Source organism: Asterias rubens, chromosome 7, assembly GCF_902459465.1.
Source record: "Asterias rubens chromosome 7, eAstRub1.3, whole genome shotgun sequence".
Taxonomy (NCBI): Eukaryota; Metazoa; Echinodermata; class Asteroidea; order Forcipulatida; family Asteriidae; genus Asterias; species Asterias rubens.
The window spans coordinates 3728768-3744229 of NC_047068.1; the positions used below are offsets into that span (position 1 = coordinate 3728768).

At 38.7% G+C, this 15462-nt stretch overlaps 1 long non-coding RNA gene across 1 annotated transcript in view; it reads right to left on the reverse strand.

Moving 5' to 3' along the window:
* Positions 1–15254, reverse strand: part of LOC117292149 — a 46552-nt gene extending 31298 nt beyond the window's left edge. The window contains exons 1-2 of the long non-coding RNA XR_004519262.1: positions 14978–15254; positions 610–783 (exon numbers count right to left, since the gene is read on the reverse strand). This is a non-coding gene — a long non-coding RNA (uncharacterized LOC117292149). The remainder of the gene's footprint in view (positions 1–609; positions 784–14977) is intronic.
* Positions 15255–15462: the final 208 nt, after the last annotated feature.

The window sequence follows — 15462 nt, forward strand, 5'->3', positions numbered from 1 at the left end:
TTGGGCCTATAGGCCCATTAATCATTGCTGATCAAATGGTCAGCCATTCCAAACAAAACTGCCTTTATAGTTTAATTAAATCAAGGTACCCTGAAATACCACAAGCACTTTGACTCTGTAGGGCAGAAAGATGTGTAGAGAAGATGAAGAAATCTTGATTTTGGAAGTGGGAGGAAACCTAACACAGGGGAAACCCAATCCTCATGCAAGACCCTGGTCTGCAATTCTGAGGTCACGGGTGAAAGGCATAGAAGAAACAGCTAACCCACTTGTAAGTTAAAATAATTATATTTGGCCGTTACAAACAAATTGCTAACTTCAGTTTTCATTCCAAAGATGTGTGTGAGCATGGTGTGAGCACTGTATACTCAGTACATTTCTGAGTTCTGTTAAAGAAATATAATTTGTGTTACTCAAGTGGGATTCACACCCACAACTTATATTGAAATTCTAGAGTAGTCTCACCTCTTAGACTAGCGATCTAGACCAGACATCTCTGAAAACAAATTATTGACACAAAAAAGGAAAGCAAATTCGATGAATATGAATAGCTTATGCATACAATTATCATTTAAAATAATCAATCGGCCAATCAAAGAAAGCAAATACCTCAAGAGACTTCTAGGAAGTACAGTGTATTATGATGGCTTGTTTACAATGACCCAGCAGATGGATCTCTGATCCTTAACAAGAATTTAGCCCCTGGGGTCCAGAGATCCGGATGGCTTGGAATTCAGAAAGGCATGCCTCAGCACTCAGGTTGCACTCCCCCATCACTGGAACCTATATGCAGCATGGACAAATAAACAACAGAATATCAGAAGGCAGTCTGTAATCAAGTCAAGAACTAACCTAGAGATTGTCCTGAGGGAGTAAATCAATTCTTGTAGCTGTCATAAAGGTAACTGATTCAGATCATGTTCAGATGAACACAAGAATACTTGTGCTGCCACTTGTCCATGTTCAGGACCATGAAGGAAACCGTTCAAACTCATAATTCTAAAGGGTTTTGATACCTTTTGTAGATTAAGTTTTTTTGCCATGACATGAATCCCAACTCCCTGTAAAGAAGATGCAGGCCTGATACTTCACGTAGGCAACGGAGGCGATTGCCTCCGTTGCCCCTTGCCATTGCCTTGGTGCCCTTGAAATGCTCCAGTAGAAATTTACAATTTCCTCATAGGGTGCCCTTTGCCAAAGAGAAAATGCCTTAGTGCCCTTGCCCTTTCAAAAACGAAGCATACAGCCCTGAAGATGTATGTAAGTTTGCTCTATGATGTAAGATAATTTATCTGTACAAGTTTCAGCTTCATAAGTCTTTAAGTTTTTGAAAACAAAAAGTTAAAAAGCGAAGTTATCAGGACAGTCGGTTAATATCAGCAAGCACAGGTAAATACATGCTAAATTGCGGAAGCACAGGTAAATACATGCTAAATTGCTAAATTAATTTTGCCTCCTGAGACAAAAATTATTTACGTGATATTGTTTTACTCCTTTCTCAAATCATCAATAATTTTGTTTCAATCATAAATGTAACCATGAAGAAAGAAACAGCACAAAGGATCTTTACAATGAGTTTCAAGCTTAAGGCAAGTTGGAAAACATTGCATGGAATGCTACCAGTTTGTTGAAAAAAAAGTGTTGAAAATGTAAGGGTTATCTAAAGCATACGTGTATGTTTATGTTCCAAAACCATTTCAGGGAATATATACAAGAACCCGACACAACGTGGTAAGAACATTAATGTCCGCCAAAAAAGCACATTCAACCTGACTGGATGATTTATTACATTAGCTTCGGGTAAGGTTACAAAAGTACTTCATCATAATGAAAGGAGTAGGAGAGGGTGCATTTCAGAGATAAATATCCGAAAATTGATAGTTTTTACAGGCCTGGAATTTCACAAAGGCCACGGTCTCTGTTGCCCTGGTCTTGGCCTTGGTGCCCCTTCAAAAGTTCCCCATAGACTACAAGATTTTCTAACGGAAGTGCCCTTTCAAAATGAAAATGGCCTTGCCCTCTCAAAGATCCAGGCCTGCTTTTACAGTAGCCCAGAAGAGCCAATGAACTGTCCAAAAACTAAAGCAATACATAATCATAATATCAATCAAAACAATTAGATAGACATGAAAATTTGACTGAACACTTCAAGGCTGTGATTCATATTTTCATCAGGTAAAACTGTAAACAGGGATTTGTTTCCCCATAGTTTCCTTTAAGCTTTTTTTCGCCAGCCAGACTAGTAAACAATATAGGTTTAGTTCAAATTTGTATTTTTAAATAAAATCTGTAATTTTAATCCCTTGTACAAAGTTAAGACTTTAGTCAAGGCAACTGTGGCTTCCTGGATAGTATACAACACAAACAGCGCCACCACTTGACTAGTATTGGCAACTGCTGCTCCAAAAGAACATTTGGAAATATTATGAGCCCTCACAACCACTCATGTGTCCTTGAAAAAAATTCCATCTAGGCTATTCATGTCACCCTGTGTTTTAAGTGGTCATTTTAACAGAAAACATAAAAATGAATGGTCGACACTTTTTAACTCTATTTTGCAAAATGGTCCAGTCATTTTTCATCACACAAGTATGTGCAGTTAGCTAAAATAAATATCGCAGCGTATACCATATTTTCCTGCATTTATAAGACACAGCTGATCTGATTTATCTAACATAGCTGAAGTTCATTGTGATGATCACTTTGTGATTTCCTAAACTTTATACAGTACAATAATCCTGTCTTTCGTCCACGATAATCCTAACTGTTATCATGATTTTCTTTCAACCTAAACCATACAGGGCTCAAATTTTACACTGGACCAGAGGTCAACTGCAGGTCCTCTTGTTTTTTGGGTTTTTTTTTCAATTCAACTTCTAATCTTTGTCTCAAAAGAATGATGTTCAAAAGTTGAGGTTGAGTCTCACAATATCTTTCAGTCCTGCTTATCATCAATAAAACAGTATAGAAAAAAAAACTGCGTTCTCATTTTGTTTCTTTAGTCTCTTTTTAATTTTGATTCTGTCTTGTAAATAAAATCCTGGTCCAGTAAAGATCTGAGATACAAGTCATGGGATCTTCTTGTATATTTTTCCTCAAAATTCTAGCCCTGCCATACACACCTGTTATGTTATTTAAAAACCTTTGTAATCCATAGAACAAAGTCACTTGCCATTACAGGAGCGAACCACTGTTAGATTTCACTAACAATAGTTCCTATTGTTAAAGGACTGTTTTCAAAGGGCCCTGTTGTTTTTCGTTCAAAAAGCAAAATAACGAAGACTACAGCAGCCCATTCATTTGGAAATGTTGGAACAACGTGTTTGCAATCGGTATTGTAAAAGAAAAGCCATGAATTAGCTATGATTTTAGAAAAGAATATTATGCCACAACTCCATGGAGTAGACACCTCCATGCTTATTATTCAAAGAGTGCCTAATACTCATTGATAGTACAAACAATATTGACGCAAACACCGAAATATTTTTGTAAAACAAATAATCATTAACCATATATTTATAAGTACTAAATGTTTAACTTTTTGCTGAAGTTGCGAATCATATTCAATATTTATACAAAATCGCTCAAGAAACTGACTGGCAAAAGGTCAAACTCTATCAAACATGAAAACCTCATTACTTTCTTAATTTTTTTTAGACTACATACCGAATTTACTATTTACAAAGAAAGGCAAGGTTTACATTTTGATTTAATCCTATAGGCTTATGCAATAAAACTTACTACCGAGCAATTAATTTCAGAAAGTACTACAACAAATTAAATATTGACGTTTCATGCAGAAACATCATTCATATTAAAGTCACCTGGAAATGGTATTTTTTTCAAAATAAAGCTTTTGTCACTAAAATATGTGTTTTGATGAGTGGAATATGAATAAACAATTAAACTAAGGTATAAAAAAATTAGTTTCCATGTTATTTGCAAATTTGAAAATAAGCCAGACCCGAGAGGGCGCTGTTCGCGACGTCAATCGAGGTGCGATGAATCTCATGCAGTGCCAACACAAGATAGTGACGCTTGGCGCAAGATAAAAACATGCCCTCAAAGTTGAAACAATACCTGATTTTGTTCACGTTAGGCAAATGCTCCTTAAGGTTCGTCAAGTCTTTCAGGTACCTTCTTCGACTTCCCTACTAGGTGGAAAAATTGTTGGGATGGCGTCATGTTTTAGAAAAAAACTTTTCTCTTCATGTCAAAATGTGTCGTGTACGTCAGCTCGAAGTGTTTGCTGCACAGCGCTTGCAAGCGCTTGAAAAGACTTGCAAACTGACCCATCTTTAGTTGTTTTGCTGCATCCAGCAGCATTACACCTGGTGGACATTGTCGGAAAATACAAGAAAAAAAACTTTTTCGAAACGTACAAACTCATGACAGGACTTGAATGTACTTGCACGTACGTGTGTTCGATGTTCAATCGAGGCAAAGTCTGCCTCGATTGACGTCACAAAAGGGGTAGGCGGAGTCACCCCCGCACAATTTTTTTTTTTTTTACATATAAATCGTTAAAAACTAATACTCAAAAAATTATTTTATTGTTCAGAAACATTATACTCTAATGTTTGAAGAAAAAATAATTTTATTTCAAGGTGACTTTAAATGTTTTTGAATCCCTTTATCTAAATTCACATTCCTTTGAGAGGAATAGTTGTTTCTCAAAATGTTATACGTCAACAATAGCTGCAAGTACCAAGTAAATTTGAATGGTTATTAATTTTTTTAGTAATTACCACTTTAGGTATACCCTCCCTTAAAGGGGCATGTTGCCTTGGATCGGACGAGTTGGCAGTATAAAAAGCATTTTGTAATCGTCTGTTATAAAATGCAAATGGTTGGAAAGATGTTTTAAAAGTAGAATACAATGATCCACACAAATTTGCCTCGAAAACGCGTGGTTTTCCCTTTGCTTTGGGAACTAACACGGTCGGCCATTTATGGGCTGGGGTCAAAAATTTGACTCCAGTAAACGGCCGACCGTGTTAGTGGATGAGGTTAAAGAAAAACCACGCAATTTCGAGGCATATTTGTGTGGATCACTGTATTCTACTTTTAAAACATCTTTCCAACCATTATGCATTTTATAGCAAATGCTTTTCAAAGACCAACTCGTCCGGTCCAAGGCAACATACATGTTCCTTTAATAGTTTTTCCCAAATGTAGCTTATAAGATTGTACAAAGCAAGAATATATTATAAATAATATAATAATAATAATATCGAAGTCTTATATAGAGCACGTATGTATCGTCCCCTTCAAGATTAAACTGGGGAATCCATTATGTGTGGTGACAATTCTTCCCCAACACTACCCGGTAAACTTTGAAGCCTAAGCCCATTCCTTTGCTCATTCTGTGGTGTAGTAGGTTGTATGCCAACTTCATCCTGTACAAGGGGTATCATCCATTGTTGACTGTATGGGTGTTGAGTCTTTGCGAGCTCTTATACAAGCGGAGCAACAGAACTGCTTCAGTCTGGCCATAGCAGGTGCCAGAAATTGTTGACAAGACTCAACTTTGGGAATCAGTATCGCGTTGGTTGCTTTAAGAAACTCCTTTTCTCTCTTGAAATACACCATTATGTTGCAGAAACCACTACAGAATGTGAGCAGTAAACAAAACCTTTTCAACCATTCCATCTCATTATTGTCCCATTTTGCCAAAACACTTGTGACAAAAAGAGGAAGCCAAGACATGGCAAATACTAAGGTCATTATGCCAAATGTCTTACTAGCTTTTAATGCCGCCTGCTTCTTCTTGCCTTCACCATTTTGCTGGGGCAATATACCGGCCTGTGGTATCACTGCAATCTGGGCAGCATGATGACGGGCTAGTGCTGCAAGTCGAATGTAAATAACTACCGTCTCCAAAAAGGGCACAACTGCCAGAAAGAATATTTCCATCCAAAAAACAGGATTGTCAAAAGTTGCTGTGAAAATGCACAATTTTAAACTTTCCACGTCATTTTTCCACTGTATACCAAAGCCATTTACGGCTGACGTGAAAAGAGAGAAAACCCATGTTATTATGGTCGCAGTAAGTGTCATTTTGTATGTCATGATGGTATGGTAGCTCAAGGCCTTAGTCACAGCAACATAGCGATCTAAATTCAGGGCAAGCAGAGAGAACAACTTGATGATGTAGGAGCTTTTCATCAGCACTGCTATTATTATGCAGAGTGGATGGGAACTAAAACTCATCAAGCCGTTGGCATCGGTGAACAATGAAAGCCCTACCATTGGTAAGACACCAATCACACCAGTTAGTAAGTCAGCAAGAGCCAGTGACATCATGAGAATTTTAGGAGCGTCATTTATAGACTTAACTCTCCTCAGGACGAAGATGCAGAAACTGTTGCTGCTAATAATGGCAAACGCCAGACAAATAAGTATAAGGTAATAAATTGCTTCGAAGAAAGAAGCCATGACTGTTAAATGAGTACTTTAATTCTCGATACAATGAAATTAGAGTTTGGTCGTGAACCTGTCCATCCAAATATGGTACAGTGCTTATTTGATGATGAAAATTGTCCAGGCCTCAGGCCAGATGCAATCTACATACATAGTCAAAGCGTTGAGACCAATAAAGAACAAACTCCGCGATAGTGAATAGAAGTCCCCTCGATCCACTAGAGCTAGTAGTTCTGGCCGATTTGCTACCTTCTGCCCAGGTAGAAGTTAATAAGCAGAACAGTTCTTTTCAGAACTGAGAAGTCTCCGGAATTCCGAAAATCTACTCCGCGATAGTAGAATATAAAGCAAGTTCTCAAAAGAGCAAATCTACATGGCAAGTCGACACATACATTGTGTTACCGCAAACCATGTCAGAGAAGCGTTTTGATAGTCCCTTCGGACTGTGATAAAAAAGGCTTATACAAATTTAATATTTTTATTAGTAGTAGTAGTAGTAGTTAGGCATCTAGTTTATGTGGTTTATCACAGGCATAAATCAGAGGATCCCTTGTACACAGGAAGCGCACACCTGATGAATGCAATTCAATCACACAGCTTTGATGATGGCTAAAGATCCACAACAGTTTTAATATGGTTACATCTTGAAGCTTTGGTATTGTGTAGAGTTTCTACCATGAATCCTATCTTAAGTCGCATATAAAACAAACTATTCAACCACCTTGTGGATTTGAGAAGACAACATACAATTTGAGGTTTCTCCACAGAATCTGTTCAAAGTATGTCATGACGCAGACCAAAACGACTGTTTTATTAACCCATAAACCACTGATAATGTGTTTGCTCCTCGCCAGTGCGCGCCTCCAACTAAGCAAACATAATTAGACTGACAGTTGAAAACAAAACCATCAATATCAAGGTGAGTAACTCATTAGAAATAAGGTAGATATGTGGAAGAGAAACCATCAAACTCTTCATAATCCTGACACTGGAATCAATTATTGCCTTCAATTAAAGTCTTGCTTAAATGACAGCTTAATGCACCATTGACATGCAAATAGATAAGGCCAAACAAAATAAATGTTGTGTTTACAGTAACGGCCCGAAAAAAATCCAGGTAGGTAGGTAGGAAAATAATTTTATTTTGTAATTTTATTTTTATTTTTAAGTTCTTGAATTTTGAGTTATTTGTTAATATTTTAAACCCATTACCATTATACTACAGCCCTGATACTTCGGCTTTAAAGGGGCACGGCAGTTTTGCCTTGACTTTTTGAAAATTTAGGGCACCAAGGCAATTTCCAAAAATTTGGAAGGGCATCACGGCAATCATAAAAAAAGTTGCGAAGGGCACGACGGCAGTTTAAAAAAAACCTCCGAGTTGCCTGCAAAAAATAGTTCTTCCAATTTTTCCATTTTCTAACTGTTACCCAATGAAAAAAGAAAGCATTCATCTAACTCAACAAAATAAACTACTTACAATACACAATAAATAATTTTTGTTCATACGTAATCCTACTATTGGTCATGCACGTTGTGTAGTTTTTCGTAGAGACGCTAAAATTCCCACGTAACTGCTCCATTTTGACACGATGTTGACAGAATAAATGCATGCGGTGCGCGACGACTATGCTGTACATGATGGTACATCACATGTTCCAAGCATGGGGAAAACCACTATCCCAGCATGCACAGACACGTCGAGTCTTCGTCTCAAGGCGTTTAGCGTTGGTTTGCGTAATTTTACCACTAGAGGGCGTTTAATCTCACGCTATCGCTCTGTTCCGAAACGCCCTCTAGCGTTCGATGTTTCGAGTATTTTTTTGTCGCACGCAAAGAACAACGACTAACGGGCCTGAAATCTGCTGTTGTGCCTTACGTGCGTGAAATTTGGGTATATTTCTTTGCGTAAAAATTTACACAGACATCGGGACTTTTTGGCTTAGTTTCGGGAGGAAGGGCACGGCGGCAATGATGAGAAAAGGGCACGGCAATCATTGCCGTGAAAAATTGGGTTTTTTAAGGGCATTGCGGCAATCGGTAGGGGCAACGACGGCAATTGCCGTCGTTGCCGTCGTGGGTGAAGTATCAGGGCTGATACTAACCTTGTTCGACTCATCAAGTTTAAATAAAACCTCATGTTGGAAAGTGGTAAAATATAAAGGTTTATAAGTTGTCATTTTAAATTTTACCAACTCACAAAATATTTAGAAAAATGTTTTGAGGTCGGCAATTCGGCCGCAAAAAATTCAGGTCGGTCGGGTTACCGTAAACACAACATTTATTTTGTTTGGCCTAATCATGATGGATGCAACTAATTTTACTGCGTGTATGTTGCTTTTACCCAGACAGTCATTTTAGAGAATGATGCAAAACAATGTACCTCCATGGTTACATTCGCAAGATAATGGCCTTTCTTCCTATGAGTATGATAAGCAGTAAGCCTTGGCTTAGTCGAGTCGTGACTACCGTTATTCAACTACTCGATTAATCAGGGCCGCCATGACTACTACAAAAAATAGTCGCGACTTCCTGCTTGGTGAACCAATTGTTGCTCACAACTATTCACGACATTCAACATTATTTACTTATGAAACACAATCAGACATCAGTGAAACAATAATTCAATCCTTTCAGCCAATTTGTTACTATATTTGCACCTGCAGCAAACATATGCTGAAATGCATTTTGGGAAATAAAAATTAGTTGCGACTTTAGTGTCAAAGTCGCATCTGTGGCGCAAGTAGTAGTAAACTAGGTGCGAGTAGTAAACTAAACTTAACTAGTCACCCAGTCTTAATAAGCCCTGTATACTAGGTGCTTCCCAAGTACCTAACTGCAGAAAACCATTCATACGCATGAGATTAGGCGGCGTTGGCGGGTAGTGCGACTATTGTGACAACAAAATGTGTGGGCAGGCTGTTAATAGGATTGCATATGAAGAAGATTCATCTGTATACATCAGCCAGTAAAATTACTTTTAAAAAGATTGGCCTCTTAAAATTCACTGCCATAAATCTCACTGCCATAAATCTCACTGCCATAAATTCACTGCCATAAATTCACTGCCATAAATCTGGTGGGAGTGTCGTGGCCGAGCGGTTAAGAGCACCGAATTCAAACTCTGGTGTTTCTGATCAGCAGAGTGTGGGTTCGAATCCCCAGCCGTGACACTTGTTTCCTTAAGCAAGACACATAACCATTGCTTCGTCCTTCGGATGGGACGTAAAGCCGTTGGTCCCATGTGTTGTGTAAACGCATGTAAAAGAACCCAGTGCACTTATCAAAAAGAGAAGGGGTACGCCCCGGTGTTCCTGGCTGGATTGGCAGCATATTGTGCCACAGCACCTTGTAAACCATTACATGGTGCTTAATGATTAGGTCTTATATCTCAAAATTCGCCCCACTCCTTGCAGTAATAATACCTGGCGCTTTGTATCCTTTGGCAAAAGGCACGTTATAAATACGGTTATTATTTATTATTATGCTTTGTACTATTTTTATTAACCTCATAATTCTTTGTTGAATGGTTTGTGGTACAAAATGTTGACAGCAATTATTAGGCCAAGTACAAAAACAAACTTGTTTCGCGTCCCCGCCCGCTTCCTTTTTACAGGCCGCCTCCTTTTTTATGTTATTTTTTTATGCACATTATTTATTTCTTTTTTTTAAATAGGGTTATTTTAAATGATCTCAGCAAAAACAATCTGAATGTCTTGTCTGAATGCCTCGACTAAATTGTTTCATTTATGTTTTGTGTATTTCAGCCGTAGAAAAAACAATGGATAATTGACATTTTAACAAAGAATGGCGGCCATCTTGAAATAAAAAATAAACAATAAAAAGCCCCTCTTCCTCCTTTTTTTGAAGAACCCGGACATGAAACATGTTTTTATTTTTACTCGGCCTTACAAACATAAAACATCCATTTATTTCCATGTAGGCCCCTAATGGATTTGTTTTATTCAACTGCTTTTAATATGCCAATCAAACTTTGCATATTAAACATTGGTGTTAGTTTGCCATGAATCTAAACAAAAATATAAAAAGCTATAAAATAAGTTAGAGTTTTTGAAAGAAAAATTTAACCCACAAAAAACAAATAATAACTAGAGGTTAAGTGTTCGTAAAAACGAACACAGAGGGGTTTCAGCTGGTGGAACAAAAAAAGAATATAAACACACTGATGGACTACCTATTGTTAGATTTTTAAGATGTGCGATTAGACAGTTGGGAAGCCATTGAATACAAATTGAGGGTGTCACAAACAGGTAGGCGCTATACATGTTACAAGGTGACGATGCCTCTATCATGGAGAGTTTTTGTTTAAGTTTGATTTTATAAAATTTAAATTGAAAACAGTGGCAAGCAAACAGTGGCAAGCAGAAAACAATGCCAACGCACGGGATCGTGGGAGGGGGAGGCACGGAGGCGCAGGCTAGATATGGGACGGGAGATGGACTCGGGCACACGGTGGGACTGGGAGTGGGACAGGGAGTGGGGGAAAGGCAAAATAAATGACGAAAAATGTGGAAAAATGAAGTGATATGATCAGGTCAGGGGGAAAGGAAAAGAGACTTGAAAACGATACAGGACAGGAAAATAATAAACTGAACGGGAACAAAATAAACGAAATGGGGTATTAACGGGACTGGGAAAGAACCACTAGCGGGACCCGCTCGAAACTGGAAAATATAGATGGATCAACAAAATAATGCCAAAACGGAAAAAACGGGCAAGTGTAAGATTTCAAAAGCACTAAGAATCGTCTTTACTTAGGATGGGTGGTTTGCCACAGTGATTTGTCATATTGTGACCCTGCTGAGTGCTCTAAACTTACCCTCCCCCGAACACAACGCTGCATCTGCAGCATTTTATACGACGGGCTTTCTAGCAGTTGCCGCGCGAAGCAAGGCATCTCGCTAGTTTACACAATCGGGATTGGAAAACTCGCCATGTAACCGAAAGTCAGATGACCAGAAAAACTTAAATATCGTCAACACAAGGGGGAAAACATGAAACAAACATTAACTATTGGGAAATGGTGCAGCTATAGACTCATTTCCGTGTTTGGGTTTTCATTAATCTGTCGATTTGTTCGGAATTTACGTGAATTCTGTGCCGCTTCACAGGCTTTTTAACGTATGGCAAGTCGGCACCGACTCGGATTTTTACATACATCGGGACGTAGGAATGGATATTAACTCGCCATGTAACCGAGAGACGACCAGAAAAACTTAAATATTATCGTCGACACAAGGGGGGGGAACATAAAACAAACACTATTTATTGGTAAATGGTGCAGCTACAGACTGATTTCCGTGTTTGGGTTTTCATTAATCAGTAGATTTGTTAGGAATTTACGTGAATGCCGTGCCGCATCACAGGCTTTTTAACGTGAACTTAAGGAATAGTATGGCGAGTTCTGTGCCGCGTCACAGGCTTTTTAACGTGTACTTAAGGAATAGTATGGCAAGTCGGCATCGACTCGGACTTTTACATATGTCGGGATGTGGGAATGGATAACTCAACATGTAACCCAGAGACGACCAGAAAAACTTGAATATTGTCAACACAAGGGGGGAAAACATGAAACAAACACTATTTATTGGGAAATGGTGCAGCTATAGACTGATTTCCGTGTTTGGGTTTTCATTAATCTGTCGATTTGTTAGGAATTTACGTGAAATCCGTGCCGCGTCACAGGCTTTTTAACGTGTACTTAAGGAATAGTATGGCAAGTCGGCACCGAAAATGACCAAGTCGTCGGCTGTCAGGCCGAAACCCCAAACAATCTAGCACCCAAAACAAACAAACAAACAAACATTGTTGACAGAAACAAATGTTATATCCAGATTTAAAGGATTTGAAAGTATGAAAGTGTTCATATCAAAACTTTGAATGTGTACTAAATGTAAAGTGTATCAAATTGCTTTACTGTTTTTAGTACCTAACCTGTACAAAATCTGTGGATGGGGGCGCTATTTCAATATTGTACAGGGTTTTATTCAAGAGCAGGAACAAATTAATCAATAGTTTTGCCATAACAAGCTTAATGATCTTGTACACCATTGGTCATCTGTTGACTTACCTAAATGACAGATTCATAAAATGAACCTATAATGTGTATGATTACAATCTGCCAGATGAGTCCAAAAAAATTAATTCACAACTCACAAGAAGATGTAGGCCCATAAATATTGTAAAATTTAACATTACAGGCTAGGAAAAAAACTCAGAGGCTACAGCTTCCTATCTTGCCTGGCATTGGTGTCCCTTCAAAATATTCCTTTAAAGATTTTCCAATGACTATAATATTTTCCAATGGAAGTACCTAAGCAAAATGAAAATTGCTGCCCTCTCAAAGTTTACGATGAAATTCCAGGCCTGAAATAACTGGCAACTATGATTTAATTGAAGAGCATGTACACTATATCACCACAAGAGGGCCTGTCAGTCTCACTGGGGGAATGATCTAGGCTAGTACCAAATCTCTGAGATCCCTCCATCTATGGACGATGTGACCTATGTTTACATTCAAACCGCCCTCTGTTGACAAAACACTATATACGTCATGTTTCGCCGGGCACTGAGTTGCGTAGTCATAGTAAGATTGCGTACACTTTCTAGCTGGCTGCCAAAACACAAAGGTTTTGCCCGGCGGTATGCGCGCGAATCATGTTATGGTTTTCGTGTGACGTCAGAGGTCACATCGTCTATAATTATTGTAAAAGTATTGGTCCTACTTAGTTGCGATAACGTAACCCTCCTGCCGATGGCGTAGCCGGAGGGTTACGAGGCAGACGCAATGTGTGCAGGGCGAAATGGTTAAAAACGTACAATTTCGACAGCTAGTCAGCAGATTTGCTCCATTTTTACCACTTTTGAAAATCATGACACAAATTCTAGAAACACGAACTTGATCCTCAATGTCTAATGAATCCTACAATATCACTCAAAACACCATTGAGGAAATAATTTGAAAAAAAGGCACCTGAGGGGGGCGGAGCTTCGGCCGTGTGTGCACGTCACCGGGGTCAACGACTCAGCGCTGCGTGTGGTGCATTGTGTATCCCGGTAACTGTGTAGCCGTTGTCTTGATCCAATACCATTGATGTTGCGCGGTCACACACAACCAACGTTCTGATCTATGCAAAAACTGTACACGCTTGTTATAATCGAACGTTAGCGGGCACGCTGTTTCTCTGATTTCCGCCTCTCACCGCGTGTACAAGACTACGGCTACACAGTTGCAGGGATACAGAATGCATCCCACACACAGCGCTGAGTCCGTGGCGTGCACAAACAGCCGAAGCTCCGCCCCCCTCAGGTTCGAATTTTCAACCTGGGTCTTTCGCTCGGGAATCTGGTAAGTTTTTGTGCCTTTTCTTCAAATTATTTCCTCAATGGTGTTTTGAGTGATATTGTAGGACACATTAGACACTGAGGATCAAGTTCGTGTTTCTAGAATTTGTGTCATGATTTTCAAAAGTGGTAAAAATAGAGCAAATCTGCTGACTAGCTGTCGAAATTGTACATTTTTAACCATTTCAAAATAGATATATTTTCTTATGCTCTGTAATTTTAAACGCAATTCAGCCTCTGGCTGCCAAGTTTGGATGTTTTTAATAAACCAATAATAATAATTTTGCCCTGCACACGTTGCGTCTGCTTCGTAACCCTCCGGCTCTGCCGTCGGCAGGAGGGTTACGTTATCGCAACTAGGTTCTACTGTACTAAAAACACCTTTTTTACAGTTAAAAATACAATTTTTTCAACAGTTTGAAGGTGATTTGGGTGCGTGCATTCGACTCTTGTGCATATATTTAACGGTTGACTTGTGTTCAAAAGTTCTGTTAAAGTGCGTTTAAAAATTGTTGTCGTGAGGGGTCGTGAGTTGTCGGTATTTAGTGCGACCCTGTTAAGGTATTTTTATCAACTTTTGTGTTCAAGTTTTCAAATACATTGGTTAAACTACTGTACCATGGAGACCATGCTTGTAATTATTTTGTATTTTTATAAGTTGTATGCTGAGTTATGCTCAAACTTAAACATGTTAAATGAGCATGAACCTGTGCCCAATTTCATAGAGCTGCTAAGCACAAACATTTGCTTAGCGTGAAATTCCTTCCTTGATAAAAACAGGATTACCAACCAAATTTCCATTTGTTGTATGTTGCTTCTTATTGTGTTCACTGTTGTTTGCTTGTCCTGAAAATCACATGGAAATTTGGTTGCCATTCCTGTTTTTATCAATTCAAGGGAGAAGTGTCATGCTAAGCAAATTGTTGTGCTTAGCAGCGCTGTGAAATTGGCCCCAGGGAACTTGTAAGTAGAATTAAGATCCATGTGTAGGCCTAGAGTAATAGAATTTTTACTGGGTTGTTTATAATTTAGGAATGTTCCTGTATTATAGTCTACCTTTGTCAGTACAAACCTAGTACATTCAAATACTTTGAAGGCCTGACAAAGTTAACTCTCTCAATCAAACAGTTCTGGTTTTAATCATTTGCCTTCCCGCATTGACATGATGCTAATTAATTAAAAAACTTACCAAATTATCGTGAAGATGTTCCATAAGTTCCGGCCCCTCCGCGGTTCTAACTTCTACATCTCTGGATAATAACTGTTGTTGCAAAACCTATGTAATAAACCATGGAGGTAGAAATAAAACCACATTGAATCTTTCGATACTTCCAGAACAATTCACATTTCATGCATGCTGCATAATGCACCGTGTACATAACAAAAGTCGCTGACTTTTCGCTCAGTGACTTTATGTTTTTCTTTGAGGCCGACACATGTTGATTCCAAACAAGTTCAGACTTGCACTGCAGCGCGCCCGGAGGAGATAAATGAAATAACACGTGCATGCATGGACTGCGGTATCGGTTTCCAGTCTAGCACGTTATACAACGAATGCTTTAGAGGAGGCGGATTCTAGACTACCAAAATTGTCGTCTGCTCAGCAGGTAGTTGTAAAAGTAGTGGACACCATGTATAGCGCCCTCATGTGGTATGCTTGATATGAGAAACTTT